Here is an 18,387-nt window from a genome sequence, read left to right as displayed (position 1 = left end):
CGGGCCCTTGTTGTAAAACACCTTCCACGTGGCGCCGTCTCCAGCGTCGTGCACACGACCATATTGCGGCCACTGGCCCAAAGGGAGTCCCTTAAGTTCGTTCAAGGCCCGGTTGAGAGGGGTGTCCCACTTGGGCCTCATCGGAGAAGTAGGGCTTTCGGCTGCAAGCTGGTGTTGCTTCTCCTGTCGAAGGAGAGTGAACCCTTTAGGAATGTGTAGTCGACTAGATCTGGAGCTAAATGTAAGGTGGTAAAAGAATAATTACTAGTAGTCTAATCAATTTCCTCGTGATCTGGTCCATGTAAAAACCTTCTTTTCCTGGTCCCACTTGTAGCGGGCCCTGATAAGGTCATGCTCCAAGGGGTTGGTGAATTTCGCGAAGGGGTCTGGGATACCCACGGCTTCACGTTCCGCGTCCTCCTTATCCCATATGGGTCTTTTACCGAGGTAGCCACGGCTTCCGAGGCGATGCTTCCCCATGTTCCTTTGCTGAAGGCTCTTGAATTTCGCAGCCTTAGCCTTGGCTGCCTCAGTAGCGCAAGTGTCTTTGAACTTTTTGAACTCCTCTTCCGTAAGTGTCAGATTTTCCTCCAGAATCATGGACAGGGGTTCCTCAGCCTCAATAGCTCGTTTCACCCTCCCTTTCCAGGAGGCCAAATCATTGCTGAACATGCCCATGGCGTGATTGTTAATCTTTTTCATCTTCGGATCATCCCACGGTTGTTCTATGTTATCATCCCGGTCGGGGAACTTGAATCTCTTGTGCAACTTCGTCAGGAGCAACTGCATCAAATGTTCTTTACTCCTTAAGTCATCATTGTTGATGCTCGCGCATTCCCATAGCACATGCGAGGTTCTTCCGGCTCTAATGGCTCAAACTTGCCAGGTGCCATCTTTGTGATCACCAGTCATCCAATCCCTAGTTTGTTAGGTTTTCGTATCTTGTGCTTCTTTTGCTTCTTCTTTTCGGTAGCGGCATCGGCGCCGGTACCTTCCCCGCCAGTATCTTCCCCGCCGGTCTCGGCGCCACCATCGGTGCTGGCACCGTCGGTGTCGATGTCGGCGTCAGTACCATCATCGAGGCCGACCTGCAAACCTTGACTTTGCAACAATCTCGTCTTAGCAGTCAAATAGTCGAGGTACTCTTGTTCACCCTCATAATCCATCTCGTCTGCATCTTGGTCAGAAGGCCCAATTTCTTCATTGTTCGACATGTTTCCTCAGATTAAATCTCCTTGTTTAATTGTAAAACTATGAAAAAAAAGAGAAATGACATAAAAAGAAATCTATCTAGCACAAATCATGCCAAAATTCACGGAAAATTTCGGCATGACCTTTGCCAAAAAATGGACATATCGATGGCCTGAAATTCACCGGAATGGAAGTGAATCACCATTCCGGTGTAACATAGGCCACTCGGATCATTTACCCTACACATAATCATCATGTCCAAATGACATGTCCAAATTCCAAATATGACATGTCCAAAACATCACATGTCCACATATCACATCTTCCCTAACTAAATATATAACCTAATTAACCATCTGCCCTAACTAAAACCTAAGTAAATTAACCAAAAAACCTATCTACCAAAGAGAGGAGGAGCGGTGGGAGGCTTACAGAGGGTGCAGGCCTGACAATGGCCGAGGTTGGGAGGGGTCGGGGTTGAGGTCGAGCGGCAGGGCCGGGGTCGGGGTCGGTCGGGATCAGGGTCGAGGGCCGGAGCCGGCGCCGGGGTCGGTCGGGGGCGAGCGCAGAGGTGCGGCGACGGTAGGGCTCCGGCGGCGCGACGGGGAGGAGAGCGTGGGATTTGGGGGAAAAGAGGCGGGATGAAGGGAGGAGTGGGGATTTGGGGGGTTAAGTGAGTATAGCAGTAGCGCGTTTAGGCAAAATGCGCTATAGCTACTTCAGGTAGCTATAGCGCTTTCGTGTAGAAATCTCTACTGCTATCTTGACTAGCTGTAGCTCTTTTCTCAAAAAAGTGGTGCTGCTATAACCAGTACCTATATATAATAGTTTTCCTGTTTGTTTCCTTCTATTTTCTTTTCCTTTATTTTCTCTAACTTTTTTTTCCGAGAGCAGTGAACGAAGGGAGGGCGATATATATTGCATAATTTGACGGTTAAATATGTATAAAAAATAGGAACATATATGTTACATCATTCGACCCATGCATAATAATGGCTAAGTGTGTATACAAAATAGGAACATATATATTACATCATTTGACCGATAATATACGGTTCCTCAGCGTTGACGTTTTCGTTTTCGAGTCAGCTTCTTTCCCTTCTTGTTCGTTGAAGAATAATTGAGCCCCTCATTGTGACTTTGCCTTTTCCATGGAGTAAGATTTTTCTTAGGTAATGTAGTACTGATTCTTGTTTTGACGTATACTTCATCATCATCGTCATCTTCCCTCATTGGATTGCCGTACTGATCGTAGTCTTCCTCGTTGGCGACTCCATCCATTCTAGTGATGTTCCTTTTGCATCTCCTCACGACAACACGGCTGGGATTGCGCGGGTCGGTTATGAAGAAGCATTGTGTCACGTGCTTAGCATGTACCCATGGCTCATTTCTTGCGATAGTGTTCACGGTAGCGCTCTTGGCGTCGGGTATAGTCATGGTAGTGAAATTCCAGTTTTCTCTTTCGACATTCTTAGCCATCTGACACGGAACATCGTCGTGTTGTGCAGTCCAGAGTAGTCAAGCTCCCAGATCTCCTCGACCCTTCCGTAAAATCTTTCAGTTGCACCATTGTCGCTGCCGGTCATGCATTCCATCGTCACCCCTGAGTTCTGATCATCACTGTCCATATCTTTGGCCTGTGTGTTGAACATGTATCCTTTGATATCGTATGCCTGATAGGTTATGAGGTTGGGCGAGGGGCCATGTGCTAAGGCGTATATATGCAATCCGTCCTTAGAGCCCTCCTCCGGGGAATTAGCAATAATATGCTCTTTGAACCAATGCAGGAAAGTGGAGTTGTGCTCTCTAGTAACTTCGGCGTCCGTCCTTCATACCCCCCGGTCATGATACTTCTTTGCGATAACTTCTTTGTGCAGTGCCACGAAAGGATCTACCTCGTCTAGGTGTTGTAGCACTACCAAGTTTGCTGTGTCAAAGTCGCTGCGTCGAACTGAGTATGCCACGTGCAGTTCCCTGCGACCATTGAAGTGACCTTATCCTTCGAGCCTCCTACCGTGATTGTTAACGGGCAAACCAACATTAACACCAGGCGGCTGGTCTGCGCCATATAGAAAATTCTCGCAGAAAGAGATGCACTCTTGTGTCAGATAGCCCTGGACGATGCTTCCATCCGGACGGGACATGTTACGAACGAATCCTTTGATGATCCCATTCATCCGCTAAAACGGCATCATGTTGTGCAGAAATGACGGCCCCAGGTCTATTATGTCGTCCACAATATGGACAAACAGATGGACCATCACATCAAAGAACGCGGGCGGGAAGTACATCTCAAGCTCAATCTGTATCACAACAATCTCTTCTTGTAGCCTTCATAGATGCTTCACACTGATCGACTTTCGAGAGATGACGTCAAAAAAGTTGCAGAGACCAATAAGCGTGTCACGGACGTGCTTGTCCATTATCCCTCTAAGGCAACAGGTAGTATCCGCCACTGAACCTTTTCTTGTACGTGTCTAGATATCTAGTTATCTTGCCACAGTAACCGAAACTAACTTTGACTCCGGTAAGACACTTAAAGAATTGATCAATCTCAGCCTGACTTAAGGTGAAGCAAGAAGGGGGGCAATAATCCTCTTTCTTTATTTTCTTGCCCTTCTTCTCCCGCGCCTCTGTCTCCGTCGCTGTCTTGTCTGACTTTTTACGGGGCGGCATGTGCAGATCTTCCCCGATTTTCAAATCTTGCAAGTCTTTTCTTGCCTTCGGCCCATTCTTGCTCTTATCCGGCATGAGGTGTATCGAGTTTGTGCCAATACTCCAAGTCCCAGAACACAGACCTCGTCTTCCATACCGTCAGCAGCGGCTCCGGCGCCTTTTTCATCATCTTTCCCGGCGCGGGGCACTCCTTCCAATTTTTCAACAACTCATCGATTTCAGCACCGCTCTGCTTATGTGGAGGTCCTCGATGCTTAGTGTGGCCATTGAATAGATCTCCACGGTTTCTCCACTGGTCGTCCTGTTCGAGCCATCTTCGATGCCCCATGTACACGATTTTCCCAGACCAGCCATCTTTCCTTGACGTTAGCTGTTGAGATGTCGTATCATCCATGCACCGCGTGCATCCGCAATATCCATGGCACACCTAGCCTATGACATATCCGTAACCGAGATAGTCGTGCACCATCGTGATCAGCGCGACTATCATGTAGAAATGCTCACCTCAGCTGCCGTCCCGTGTCTTGGCCGGTGTTTTCCATAACTTGTCTAACTCCTCTTGAAGTAGCCTAAATACAAATTAATATTATTTCCTGGTTGTTTCGGCCCTTGAATAAGCATGCTCATGTGAATGTACTTCGATTTCATGCACAACCAGGGGAGGTTGTACATCCATACAAACACAAGCCATGTGCTATGGTTGATGTTCTGGTTGGCAAATTGATTCATGCCATCGGTACACGCTCCGAGCACGATGTTCCTCGCATCCCATTCAAAATACCGGTTGAAGCTGTTCAACGCTCTCCACTGGCTTCCATCCTTGACGTGTCTCAGCTTCGGATCATCTCCATCGTCAGGCTTCTTCCTCTCCGCGTGCCAGCGCATTAGCTTTTCTCCTTCGGATCTATGAAATACCGCTGGAGACGGGGAGTGATCGGTAAGTACCATACAACTTTCTGTAGACATTTCTTCCCGGCCTTCTTGTATCGAGAAGCATTGCACATCGGACATCTTGTTTTTTCCGCGTGCTCCTTCCGATAAATTATGCGATCATTGATGCATGCATGGTATCTAACGTGCAGAAGATCAAGAGGGCACATGATCTTCTTGGCCTCATCATCACTAGTAGGACATAGATTCCCCGTGAGAAGAACATCCTTTAGGTACTTGAGATGCTCATCGAGGCTAGTTTCGATCCATTTGTTTTTAGCCTTCGTCTTCAGGAGTTGGAGTGTGAAACTCAAGAGGGTCACCTCAGGATTGCAGCCTTCATACAATGGGGTGTTCGAGTGTACCACCAGTTGGTCCAGCTTAGCCTCCTCTCTAGAAGAAGCTCTCTCAGTACTCATCTCCTTGGGAAGCAGTGCTTGATCATGAGGGTCCCGCACGACTTAACTTAGTACCGACAAACTCTGCTGCGTGGAATCCACGTTCTCTCCGCCGCCATGTCCAGCCCCATCTCCTCCGCCATGTTCGTCCCCTTCTCCGCCGCCAAGTCCGGCCTCTTCCCCGCCGCCATTATCGATCATCTCTTCGTCTTGCCCCGTGTTACCATTGCCTGCCCCATCGGCGTCCTCGACATCGTCAACCTCATCTTCAATTATCCATCGAGTATAGCCACCCATGAAACCAGTCATGAGCAAGTGCACTTCGACACGACCATCATCATAGGGGCCGAGCCAAACTATTCCTTTGCATTTTCGACACGGACATAAAACCTTTGTCCGGTTATTTTCTGTCATGTCCTGCACCGCCGACCGCAACCACCTGTCCACCATCGTTCCACTGACCATCATGAATGTCTGCACGGTAATAATAAACAAATTTATTATAAAAATGCATGCATGCATCAAAGTCAAAGAAAAATTCGGCATGACCTTCCCTAAAAATAGGACATATAGATCTAGAGTTTGCCCGGAATTCACCAAAACGAAAATAAATCGACATTTCGGCAAAACATAGGCAACTCAAAAGCACAATTTGGCGTCAACTAATGCCACACATACAATTTCCATCATATTGCCCAATTACCATATCACACACACATACACATATTTCCATTTTACAAAATCGTGAAATTTTAATCACCTCTATCTCGAGATCGAGCACACGGTGGAGATGATGATGTAGGGAGATCAAAAGTGCACAAAGCTCTTCTTGACAAAGATAGATCTAGTTAGGGGGCAAATAGGTCACTTAACTAAATGCTACATCTACCTAGCTAGCTATTTTTGGAGGAGACAACTTAAACTAGTGGAGGGGGAAGGAAGAAGAGAAAGGAGATGCATTAATGGAGGTGGTGTTTAGTTAGCTAGGAGTAATGAAGAGAGAGAAAGGTAGGTAGAAGATGGAGAGTAATGGGGGAGAAGTATTGAGGAAGAAGAAGAAGAGTGAGAGAGGGAGGATGGGAGGTAGGGGAAAGGGAGGATGGGGGAGGGGAGGATGGGTGGGTGGAAAAAGGTGGTGGGGTCCTGCGACTTAGCAGTAGCACGGGAGCAAAAACGCGCTACTGCTAAGAGCATAGCAGTAGCACGTGTTTCTCGCACGTGCTACTGCTAAACGGGGACAACCGTGTGGACAATTTCAAAATTAGCAGCAACGACCTGAGCAAAAAGCGGGCTACTACTATTTCTATAGCAGTAGCGTGCCCCGCGACTCCGAGCTGCTGGTAAACATAGGGTGTTGGTTACTTTCGGTGGATTTTTGTAGCAGTGTGGTTTAGCCCCCAAGCGCTCCTGCTAAATTCGCATCAGTAGCGCATTTTCCTTGACCGCGCTACTGCTAATTAGCAGTAGCGCTTCTTTTTGTGCCATGCTGCTCCTAATATTCTGTGTATAAAGTTTTCCCTAGTACTGGGTGCTTTCTCTAGCATGGCAGTGTGATATCTAGTTGCATGTTGCATATGGTGCCTAGCTTGTATTGCTCCTAATTCGTTAAATTGCATCTCCTTAGCTTACACATTATACATGTGAATATGACACGCCTTCCTATTTTTGGTACATACTAGATCTGCCTATCGCACCATGTTCTTACATCAAACTACTATTCTTGTGTATCCTACATCTATCGCTTATGATGAGACAGTCACGCCTGTGGGTTAGTATGAGATGTGCTACTCTTACAAAGAGTGCAGTTTCATCCTCTCCACATAATTATCAAGAAATAACAAGCCTAATTGAAGATATTGAACGTAACTCTGTACTTGAAGACCGCACTTCCCCTACACCACCATCGCAGGTGCTTGCTCTAACTCCGAAGTGTGATATGTGGTTGCATGTTGCATACGGTGTCTAGCTTGTAATGCTTCTAATTAGGGTAAATTGCATCTTCTTAGTTTACACATTATACCTGTGAATATGACATGCCTTCCTATTTTTGGTACACACTACATCTATGTGTTAACCATGTTCTTACATGAAACTACCTCTCTTATGTATCCTGCATCAATCACTTACAATGAGACACCTTTATTCGTTGCATATTGCATATTATTTCTAGCCTGTTGCGATGTATTGCTTCTAATTTGGTCAAATACATTTGTTAGGCCACCCTTTTAATTTGGCAGAGTGATATTGGTTTCATCTTTCATATGGTTTCTAGCTTGCATTGCTTCTAATCAGTTCAAACACCTTGTGCTTAGTTTACACATTATACATCATACATGTCAATATGTCATGCCATCCTTTTTTCATACATATTCCATCCTCCCATCATGCAGCTGTCTTACATGAAAGTAGTGCTTGTCAGTATCATGCATCAATGAGTTCTGAAGAGCAAATTTTATTCCTTTTTCTTATGGGTTTGACTTGACAAGGCAAAACAAAAAAAGGAAGGAAAAGAGTAAGAAAGGTGATGATGGTGGTCCTCTGCAGCAACGTAAAGGGGTCATCTATATGGATTCTCCTTGTACTACTAGTGCATAACAAGTTCTAAGTCTCTGCTCCCCTACTCCACCATCCAAGGTGCTTGCTCTAACTTGGCAGTGTGATATCTGGTTGCATGTTGCATATGGTGTCTATCTTGTATTGCTCCTAATTAGTGTAAACTGCATCTGCTTAGCTTACACATGATACATGTGAATATGACACGCTTTCCTGTTTTTGGTACATACTATATCTGTCTATCACACCATGTTCTTACATGAAACTACTCTTCTTGTGTACCATGCGTCAGTCACATATGATGGGAAACCTTTAAGTTTGCAGTGTGATATTGGTTTGCGTCTTGAATATGATTTCTAGCATGTAGTGCTTCTAGTTTGATGAACGCCACCTATGACGAGACAGTTTTAACTTGGCAGAGTGATATTGATTGCACCTTCCATAAGGTGTCTAGCTTGTAGTGCTTCTAGTTTGATGAACGCAACCTATGACGAGACAGTTTTAACTTGGCAGAGTGATATTGATTGCACCTTCCATAAGGTGTCTATCTTGTAGTGCTTCCAATTTGTTGAAGTGCCTTCTGCTTAGTTACCACATCATCGTGTGAATATGTCAAGCCGTCCAGTTTTTCGTACATATTCCATCCTCGTATCATGACTTTGCCTTTCATCAGAGTAGTGTTCGTCAATAGCATGCATGAATGAGTTCTGAAGAGCGAATTTTATTCCTTTTTCTTGTCGGTTTGACATCACAATGCAAAATCAATAAAGTGGAAGGAAATTGGTAAGACATTGGATGATGGTGGTCCTTCCGAGCAACTAAAATGGAGGGTCTCTACAGATTCTACTCCGCCATCCTCCCAATAAGATTCGCAAGACAACGCAAGGCTAGACAGTCAACATAGCTGTGTAGATGATGAGCACATCTCCCCTACTCCACCATCAAAGGTGCTTACTCTAACTTGGCACTATTATATGTGGTTGCATGTTGTGTATGATGTCTAGCTTGTATTGCTTCTAACTCTGTTGAATTGCATCTGCTTACTATACACCTAATGCCTATGATTATGACACATGTTCCTGTTTCTAGAACATACTATATGTGATCACACCATGTTCTTACATTAGACTACTATTCTGCCATATCCCGCATCAGTCACTTATGATAAGGCACCTTTAAGTCTCCACTTTGATATTGGTTGTGTCTTGCATATGATTTCTAGCATGTACTGCTTCGAATTTGTTGAAACGCCAGACAATTTGAACTTGGCAGAGTGATATTGGTTTCACCTTTCATATGGTGTCTAGCTTGCAGTGCTTCTAATTTGTTGAAATGCCTTCTACTTAGTTACCACATCATAGGTGTGAATATGTCATGCCGTCCTATTTTTCATACATATTCCATCCTCGTATCATGTGTTTTCCTTTCATCCAAGTAGTGTTCGTGATTATCATGCATGAATGAGTTCTAAAGAGTGAATTGTATTCCCTTTTCTTATCGGTTTGACTTCACAATGCAAAATCAATACAGCTGAAGGAAATTAGTCCTGTAGTGGATGATGGTGGTCCTTTGGAGCAACTCGAATAGAGGGTCTCTACGGATTCTACTCCGCCATCCTACCAACAAGATTCGCAAGACAACACAAGGCTAGGCAATCAACGTAGCTGTGTAGATGATGAGCACATCTCCCCTACTCCACCATCACAGGTGCTTGCTCTAACTTGGCACTTTTATATGTGGTTGCATGTTGTGTATGATGTCTAGCTTGTATTGCTTTTAACTTTGTTGAATTGCATCTGCCTACTTTACACATAATGCCTGTGAATATGACACATGTTCCTGTTTCTAGAACATACGTGTATATGATGAGCACATCTCCCCTACTCCACCATCATAGTTGCTTGCTCTAACTTGGAACTATTATATGTGATTGTGTGTTCCATATGATGTCTAGTTTGTATTGCTTCTGATTTTGTTGAATTGCATCTGCGTAGCTTACAACTTATACCTGCAACAATCACTTACCCATAAGACACATTTAACTTGGGAGTGTGATGTAGGTTGTATCTTGCATTGTCTTTTAGCTTGTAATGCTTCTAATTTCTTGAAATGGCACTTATGATGAGACACTTTTTACCTAATAGAGTGATATTAGTTGCATGTTCATATGGTGCCTAGCTTTCATTTCTTCTAATTTTGTTGAAATGCATTCTGCTTACTGTTTTTCATACATATTCCCTCCTGCTATCGTACGTGTGAATATGCAATGCTGCCTTCTTTTTGTATATATTCCATCCTCCTATCCTGCGCTTGCCTTACATCAAAGTAGTGTTTGTCTGTATCATGCATCAACCAGTTATGCAGAGCTAATTTTATTCATCTTCTTTTGGTTTTGACTTCATAAGGCAATATCAGAAAATAGGAAGGAAAAGAGTAAGTTAGGGGATGTTGGTGGTCCTCCGGGACGACGCAAACAAAGACTCTCTAGATTTGCTACTGCTACTGCTAATGAAGTTGAAGTCCCAAGTCTACATGATGAGTTCATCTCCCGTACTCCACCATCACAGGTGCTTGCTCTAAGTTGATAGTGTGATAATTGGTTTCATGTTGCATATGTTGTCTAGCCTATATTTCTTCTATTTTAATTAAATTGCACCTGCTTAGTTTATACGTTATACATGTGCATATGACATGCATTTCTGTGTCTAGAATACACTACATCCATCAATCATACCATGTTCTTACATCAAAGTACAGTTGTTGTGTATCCCGCATCAGTCACTCATGATTGAACGCTTTTAACATGGCAGTTTGATAGTGGTTGCATCTTGCATTGATTTCTACATTGTACTGCTTCTAATTTTTAGAAATCCCACTTATGACAAGACACTTTTAACTAGGCAGAGTGATATTGGTTGCATCTTTCATATGGTGTTGTAGCGACCCGACCCGAATGGATCAAGTCTCTGTGCTGAAGTGTCATCCCTGGATCGGTATGCAGACACACACAGTACTCGAGGATTTATAACAGAGGTAAATCACATGTATAAAGTAATGTAAATACTTTTACCTTAATCCAAATAGAGGAAGTAAAAACAAGGTTGTGGATTCCCATCAAGACCAACGACAAAGCTGAGTGTAGAAATAGTAACCCTAACATATCACTTACCCGTCGTAAGATTCCTACAGCATGATACGTGGCAGCCATGTAGGTCAGTACATTGAATGTACTGGCAAGTTCACACTTTGATCATATTTTTCATACCCAATTTTTATGCATTAGTTTCACCCTCAAACATTGGATGAGTAGGATGTGATAACATGTGGGTATTGGGAAGTAGTTGATGAGGTAGGAACCTATTGTCTTGCATTCAAACCCAGGGTGTTACTACGTTATGCTTACACTACTATGCAAGATGGTATCAAAGCACATGTTGACTGTTGGATGTGACCCCTAGAAACTGGCAAGCCCATAGGAAAGATTTTCTCTAAAACTTTATTTCTCAAAAAGATCTTTTACCTCTTTTATTTTCTGAGCTTTATCAAATATTCTGTTTTAGTTAGATTATACCCATTTTCCCCTTTTGACCATGCAAAGATTCGACTGATGAGACCACACCAAGAAGTACAAGATATCGGACAACTAAGACCACTACGGAATGAAGAGGATTTTACCATGCATTATAATGGAAACTACAACAGTTGAAGACTCAAAAGACTAGGAGAATTTGAAGGCTGTGAAGAATTTCCAGATTGGTATGACCTAGGAAGGCTACCCTTATGGAACTTGTCCTACTATTGAAGCTGTCAATACCCGAGATCATGTTGTGTCGGAGAAAGACCGGAGCATGGGGCGTTAAAACTCAAACTTTTGTGAAGAAGACCCTACAGCAAGAGATATGAACTATGGAATGATTAGCTCATTTCAATGACATGGGTATAAACACGACTATCCATGATGTTATCACCCGCTTATGCTATGGTCACCGTGCTGAGTTAAGCATGCATTTCTTCGGAAGTAATGGATGACAAAAGGGCTAATGGAGCAGTTATCAGCAAAAGATGAAGTTTTAACCTTAGTTGGTGTATCGCCAGGATCTGGAGTATTACATCAAGAATTTTAAGATGGACCTTCAGGAAGCCATATTTGACAAGGAAGCATTTCATGAAGAACTCAGGACCCAGAAGCTGAAAGTAGCCAAGCTAGAGGAGCAAAACCTCGAGATACCGGAGATTCATCAGGAACTTAAGGACAGTCGGACCATGGTTTAGGCCAAGGATGTTGAAACCTAGAAGTTTGGAACGCAACTCTAGAAATATTAAAGGACGTCACGAGTCGCGTCAATAGAGATGATCTGGCAAAAGAACTTGAGAAGGACAAGCACGATCAGAAGTAGCTATCGGAGAGATGAACAAGACCTGAAGAGTTTGGTGATTTTAAAGATTTATTGACCTTTAGAAGACCTAACCCTTGTTCTATACTTACGTTAGATGCGACGATTGTGAGCTGTCATCGGTTTGATGTTTTTTCGACAGCCACAAAATAAAATCTGTCTCTTTAAAAAATATTGTTTGTATTGTGTGTATCCCTCTCTATCTCTCTTATCTTACCCCGAAACTCTTGGATCCAATAGAGGATGAATGGAGATGAACTCACATTTCTGGGACCGATAAGTCAATTGGAGAAGGACCGATGGATTCTGAACATGGAAGATCACATGAAGAATAACACTATTGCCGGAAAGGAAATGACCCAGCATGCTCTTCAGTTCTTTGAAAGAGGTGCTTCTACTTGGTGGAGTATGTACCAAACCATCAAAGGATGGCAAGGAGTAACCACTTGGAAAGAATTAAGTTGACTCTGCAAAGGTCTCGTCTTGTGTCCCAGAAATTGAAGTCTTATGGAAAGAATATGAAGAAACCTTGTGCATGCAAGCACTATGGAGAAATAGGACACAACTATAAAGAACACAAGGATGAATGCCCTCATTGTGAAGAAAGTCACTCCGCTGAAGAATTCCCAACTAGGAAGATTACTTGTTTCTTGTGTGAAGGGACTACCCACTACCCTCTCAATGTCACATTTACCCCATGGTACAAAGAACCATCCAGCGAAAGAAAGAAGCAATGAAAGGAGCCCTCATGGAAATTTTAGAACAACCTGTGATTTAGAAAGATGTCGAGGACACACCCAAAGAAGACCCAATTAAACCCTACACCAAGTCATGCTATTCATGTGGAGAAGAAGGACACATCTCCCAAAATTGTCTGGGGATCTGGTAGAATTCCCGACAGAGGAAGTAGAGTATGGCCCACAGAAAATAGAAGCCCTGATTGGCATGGAAAAATCCAGAAAGAGAAATAGATTGGATTCCATGAAGGACCTGAGTCATATCACCTGTTTCAGGTGCAAGGAGTCAGGGCACTACCTCAGGTGTTGCCCAAAAAGTAAGCTGAGGACCCAAGGAGGCTTTGAAATCACAAGGAAACTTCGAGACTTGTCAGAAGTAATATGTTTCTGTTGTAATGAAGTAGGGCACTTTGCCAGAGATTGTCCCAATGAGGATATCCGTGTTAAATAGTTTAGTCTGTGAGAAATATAGTAGTAGTAGTGGAAACATTTCTTTTATATTGAGGTGTTGAGGCATGTGATGGAAATGCATGAGATTGTAATAATTTGAGAATCAATAAAATATCATCGTTGGTACTGATTTGGATTTTTGAGTAGTTACTCTATGAAGAAAGATTTTGACCATTTTCAACGATATGAGAAATATGGTCTATGGAAGATTTGTGCATTTTAAGGGTGGTAGTACCCTGTGAGGACACTTGACCTCTGGAAAGGATTATGATATTCCACGGAGTGGACTTCGAACAAAGTAAGTACGAGTTCTATCTCGAAATGTGGGATACCTCAAGAATATGGAGGGACGAAGCACTATTGGATATAAAGGAGGTATAATGTTGGTAATATGGAGCAATTGTAACTCCATGATGAGTCTGATTAATCACGCCTTAGTTTGGTACCAATAGAAGGAAGAGAGACAGTATAATTGGATGGAATTAAGAATGCCAGGAAGCTGGATGTTGGAATAACGAGCAGTTGCCCCCGCTGATGAGTTCAAGGTTTACAAGTGATGATATGGGCCATAACCCACAGGCCCCAAGACCTGCCAAGAAGCAAGCACACTCTTGCTGAAGGAAAAACCCTAGAATAAGTTATGACTTTATCAACAGACGATCTTATAGGAGTTTACGCAAAACCTAAGAGTTGTGAAGGAACGATAGATGTTTGTTTGTCTTGCAGAATCAATGGATTATCTGAACCCAGTTCGTCGACAAGCGAAATTCTACAAAGCTTGTGAGGATGACCGAGTGTTAGAATGCGAGATTCACTAAACCATGTACAAGGTAATGATTTGGGTGCGGGATGGATTGATCACCATACCGACTTACTCTTATTATTCGCCTTGCTATATGGGATGGTAAATCTGAGTGACTTACCAATAGTAGAGCGGTGACCATCAAAACATTGATTAAGCCTTAGAACGGTATGCCAATTTTTTCCCTTGTACAAGGCAGTTGTTGCCAATCGTAGGATATACGGTGAGGGTCAAGCTCAGACCCATTTCCTGCAGGAGAAACCATAAAATCGTTGACCACCGTGAGATATCGATAGTTGTTTAGTATTGGTGCCAGACCCGTGAGCTCAGAAGACCCAGTCACAGAAGAACCTTATCAAGATGAAAGGACAGAAGAATTGCGGTAAAGGTTATGCCACTACCGGAAGAGCCTAGAGAAGGAATTTTCTTGATAATCTGAGAAGATGGATGCTGTCAACGATAAGGATGGAGTATATGAGTTTTGATGGAACCGTAACCATGCTTCTAAGGGTGGTAGCACCCGACCCCCTGTGACAATCAATGGATTTTTGAGAAGACTCCAAATCCAACCTATTTCTTTCTAGCTTCTCTGAATCTCGAGGACGAGATTCATTTTAGGGTGGTAGGTTTGTAACATCTCAAAATTCTAAATTCTGGAATGTTATATTAAATAATAGTTTTGATTGTTTGTTTGATTGTGGTGTGGTTGCTTGAGTGAAACTGAGTTAAATTTGAAAACTTTTTGAAAGTTAAATGAGAGGGAATAAAAGGACTTTCCCAAACTTTCATCTTGCATTTTTGATCTCCATGAATTCAAATTCATTTCATCACAAAACCCTACAGAGAAGATGACATGACTTCTTCCATTTAAATAAATGAAAAGGGTTTTGAAAAGAATTGAATTCCATTTGGAACTATTTCAAATTCAGAAACTTTAAGCAACTCAATGATTTTCATGAGAGAAGATAAAATGACTTCTTCAAACCATATGAAATATGAGTTGGGAGTTTCAAAGAATCAAATTTAAAGCCCCTTTGGAAATTATTTTCAATTTGGAGTTATTTGATTTTTTTAAATTATTATTTTCTCCCAAAAATAAAATATCTGGAAATTAAGGTAAAATGATTCCCTACATTAGAAAATAGGAGAGAAATAAATTTGAAATCATTTTGGTATTTTTAAAATGATTTTTATGAGGTTTTATTGCAGCAGTAGCACTCTTTGCTTTATTAAAAATTTTGTGGATTTTATTTGACGTTAGAAAAATGTTCATGTAGTAGAGAATAATTTTCTGAAAATTTTGATATATTATATGCCTATAGTATATTTTTGTTTTGTCTGGTTTTATTTTATTTTCTGTTAAATTGTTTTTTAAAGAAGAAAAAAATATAGTTTCCTCCGCCAAACTGGGCTGGCCCAGCCAACCGGGCCAGGCCAGCCGCATCCCAGCAGCTCCCCGCGCCCGAACCGGCTACGCCTCCCTCGCCCGCTCGCAACACCGAACGGCCGCTACCGCTCTGTGCCGCCGACAGGTGGGACACACCTGCCGGGTCCATCCTCGACGTCGCGCCAGGAGTCCGTCTTCCCCACGAGTCGCCGGCCGCCGCCATTTCCGACTCGAACTCCGCCCCTGCCTTGCCCCCTCACCCACGCATCTCCCTCGCCTCCTCCTATATATATACCGGAGCCCACCCCCTCTTTTCCCCCTCTTTCCCCTCGCCGAAACCCTCTGCCTGGCCGCAATTCCTCGCCGGAGCAGAACACCACCGCCGTGCCATTGTCGCCTTACAGCGCCACCCCGACCACCTCACCCCTCCTCGATACCACCCGGACATCCCCTCGCTCCGCCCAATCTCCCTGGTGACTCCTCGAAGCTCGAGCACCCCTGGAACACCGGCAATGTCGACCACCGGACGCCGGCTCCGCCTCGACCTTGCCGCTGTTCAACTCTGCTGTCTCCAAGCACGTCGCCGACCACCGTTGAGAACGCCATGCGCTTCTGCACCTTCCAGTGGCCTCGTCCGACGCTGCCGACGAGCGGAGCACCGTCCCAATCGACCACCGAAGCCGAAGCACCTCGCTAGAGTTCAACGCCGCCGCGGTGAGCTTTTCCTTCCTTCGATTTAAATTCAACGGCATAGATTAGATTAGATCGAACAGTTAGGTTTTATTATATCGGTTTGGTTTTTTTGAAAAACCGTTGCATTTTTTTATATTATTTAGCGAGCATTCACTAGGTTAGCTGAAGTAGTGAACGTGTTCGTCGTGTATGCTTTTAAAGCGGACGTTCGTCTGATAACTTTCTGTCACATTGCCAGGGACTCAGATGTAATTATCTTTCTTATAGTTTAGACCCTGGTTTATCTATCAAAACTTCTTACTCGCTTATCCAAATCCAACGAAACCAACACCCACTTCTTTGTTATGATCCCCTCTATCCAGTAAAACAACTTAAACATATTTTCGAAAGTTTAAAATTTGAATTCAAACTTCTTTTGTTCATAACTCGAGTTTTATAACTCTAATTTAGTTGATTCTTTTTGATAACTAAAGCTCTTGATCTAAACTTTCTGATAAGACCAAATTCACCCAATTTGGGTATTGTTAGAAATTGTTTTCTGTTGCAAGAGTTATTTGCATGTTTTCGAAGTTTTCCGAGATCTTTTCTATGATTCTTTTGCATGAGTGCTTATGTATGCAATTGCTTGCTTATGATATATTGACCGGAGTGTGACGAGTAGAACTATCAGGAGTTATGAGTGCGAATCATCTTCATCAACAGTACAAGGAAATTTCACACTTTGATCATACATCTTTATTACCCAGTTTTTATGCATTAGTCTTAACCCTCAAACATTGCATGAGTAGGATCTGCTTAACATGTGGGTTTTGGGAAGTAGTTGTTGAGGTAGTACCTATTTCCCTTTTCATTCAAACCCTAGGAGTTACTTCCACCTTATGCTTATACTACTATGCTATGCTCGTAGACGTGGTTTGGTTTGAGTGATTCATGACAGTTGTAAGTATTATTATGAACTAAGGGTTTATTTAAGGTGGTTACTTTAACACACATCTGGGTGGATTGTTTGTGGGCACCTGGGGTAATCCAGTGATGTGCAAGGAGATCCTGGGGAATCCGTGTGATCATCCTATGGTCCGCCACCCAGGTTCAAAGGGATCATAAAGTTCTTCATGCTAGAAACTTCCGTGTGCAACCACAAGCCATTATGGGCTCTGGCATAGTTGAGTATGTTGTGTGACCTCTTTCAGTGGTAGGCTAGAAGATGTAGAGCGTGTAGCTGGTACTGTCTACCCAAAGTAAAGACCTAATGCTTCTGAAAGACTGTGTCTCAGTCATCCGTTTCTCAAACACCATGTAGTGCGAGAAATCCAACGGAGGAGATCGAGTCTTGTGGGGAAAAGTGCGCAAACCTCTGCAGAGTGTACAAACTAATCATGATTAGGTGTGTCCCCAGTTATGGTCATCTTGAGTATCTGGTACTTGAATTATTGATTTGATCTCATCACTTTACTTAATTAATTTGTTGGGTTATAATTATTATTTTGGGATTGAGTTGGAGGAACCTTCTTAATAATTTTCAACCAACTTGGTAGTTAAATAAAGATATTCCTTTGTTGTAGGGAAAAATAGCTTTATGCAAAAAATTAAACTTAGAGCCTCCACCAGCCAAATATGCATGTAGTGATAGCCATTATTCAGCATTGCTCTATAGTGCGAATTTGCCAGTACATTCAATGTACTGACCTACATGGCTACACTTTCTCATGTTGCAGGAATCTTACGACGAGTAAGTGATACGTTAGGTTGCAATTTCTACACTCAACTTTGCCATTGGTGTTGATGGGAATCCACAACCTTGTTGTTACTTCCCCTATTTGGATTGAGGTAATAGTATTTACGTTACTTTATACATGTGATTTACCTCTGTTATAAATCCTCGAGTATTGTGTGTCAGCATACCGATCTTGGGATGACACTTAAGCACAGAGACTTGATCCATTCGGGTCGGGTCGCTACAGGTGTCTAGCTTGCATTACTTCTATTTTCTTGAAAATCCTTCTGCTTATTTTACACATCGTAGCTGTCAATATGTCACGCCATCCTGTTTTTCTTACATATTCCATCCTCATACGGTTGTCTTACATCAAAGTATTGCTTCTCTAGATCATGCATCAATGAGTTCTGAAGAGCGATTTTATTATTTTGTGTTATGGGTATGCCTTGACATGACAAA

The sequence above is a fragment of the Triticum aestivum genome, chromosome 2A (assembly GCF_018294505.1).
Source record: "Triticum aestivum cultivar Chinese Spring chromosome 2A, IWGSC CS RefSeq v2.1, whole genome shotgun sequence".
NCBI lineage: Eukaryota > Viridiplantae > Streptophyta > Magnoliopsida > Poales > Poaceae > Triticum > Triticum aestivum.
This window is presented reverse-complemented; position numbering follows the sequence as displayed.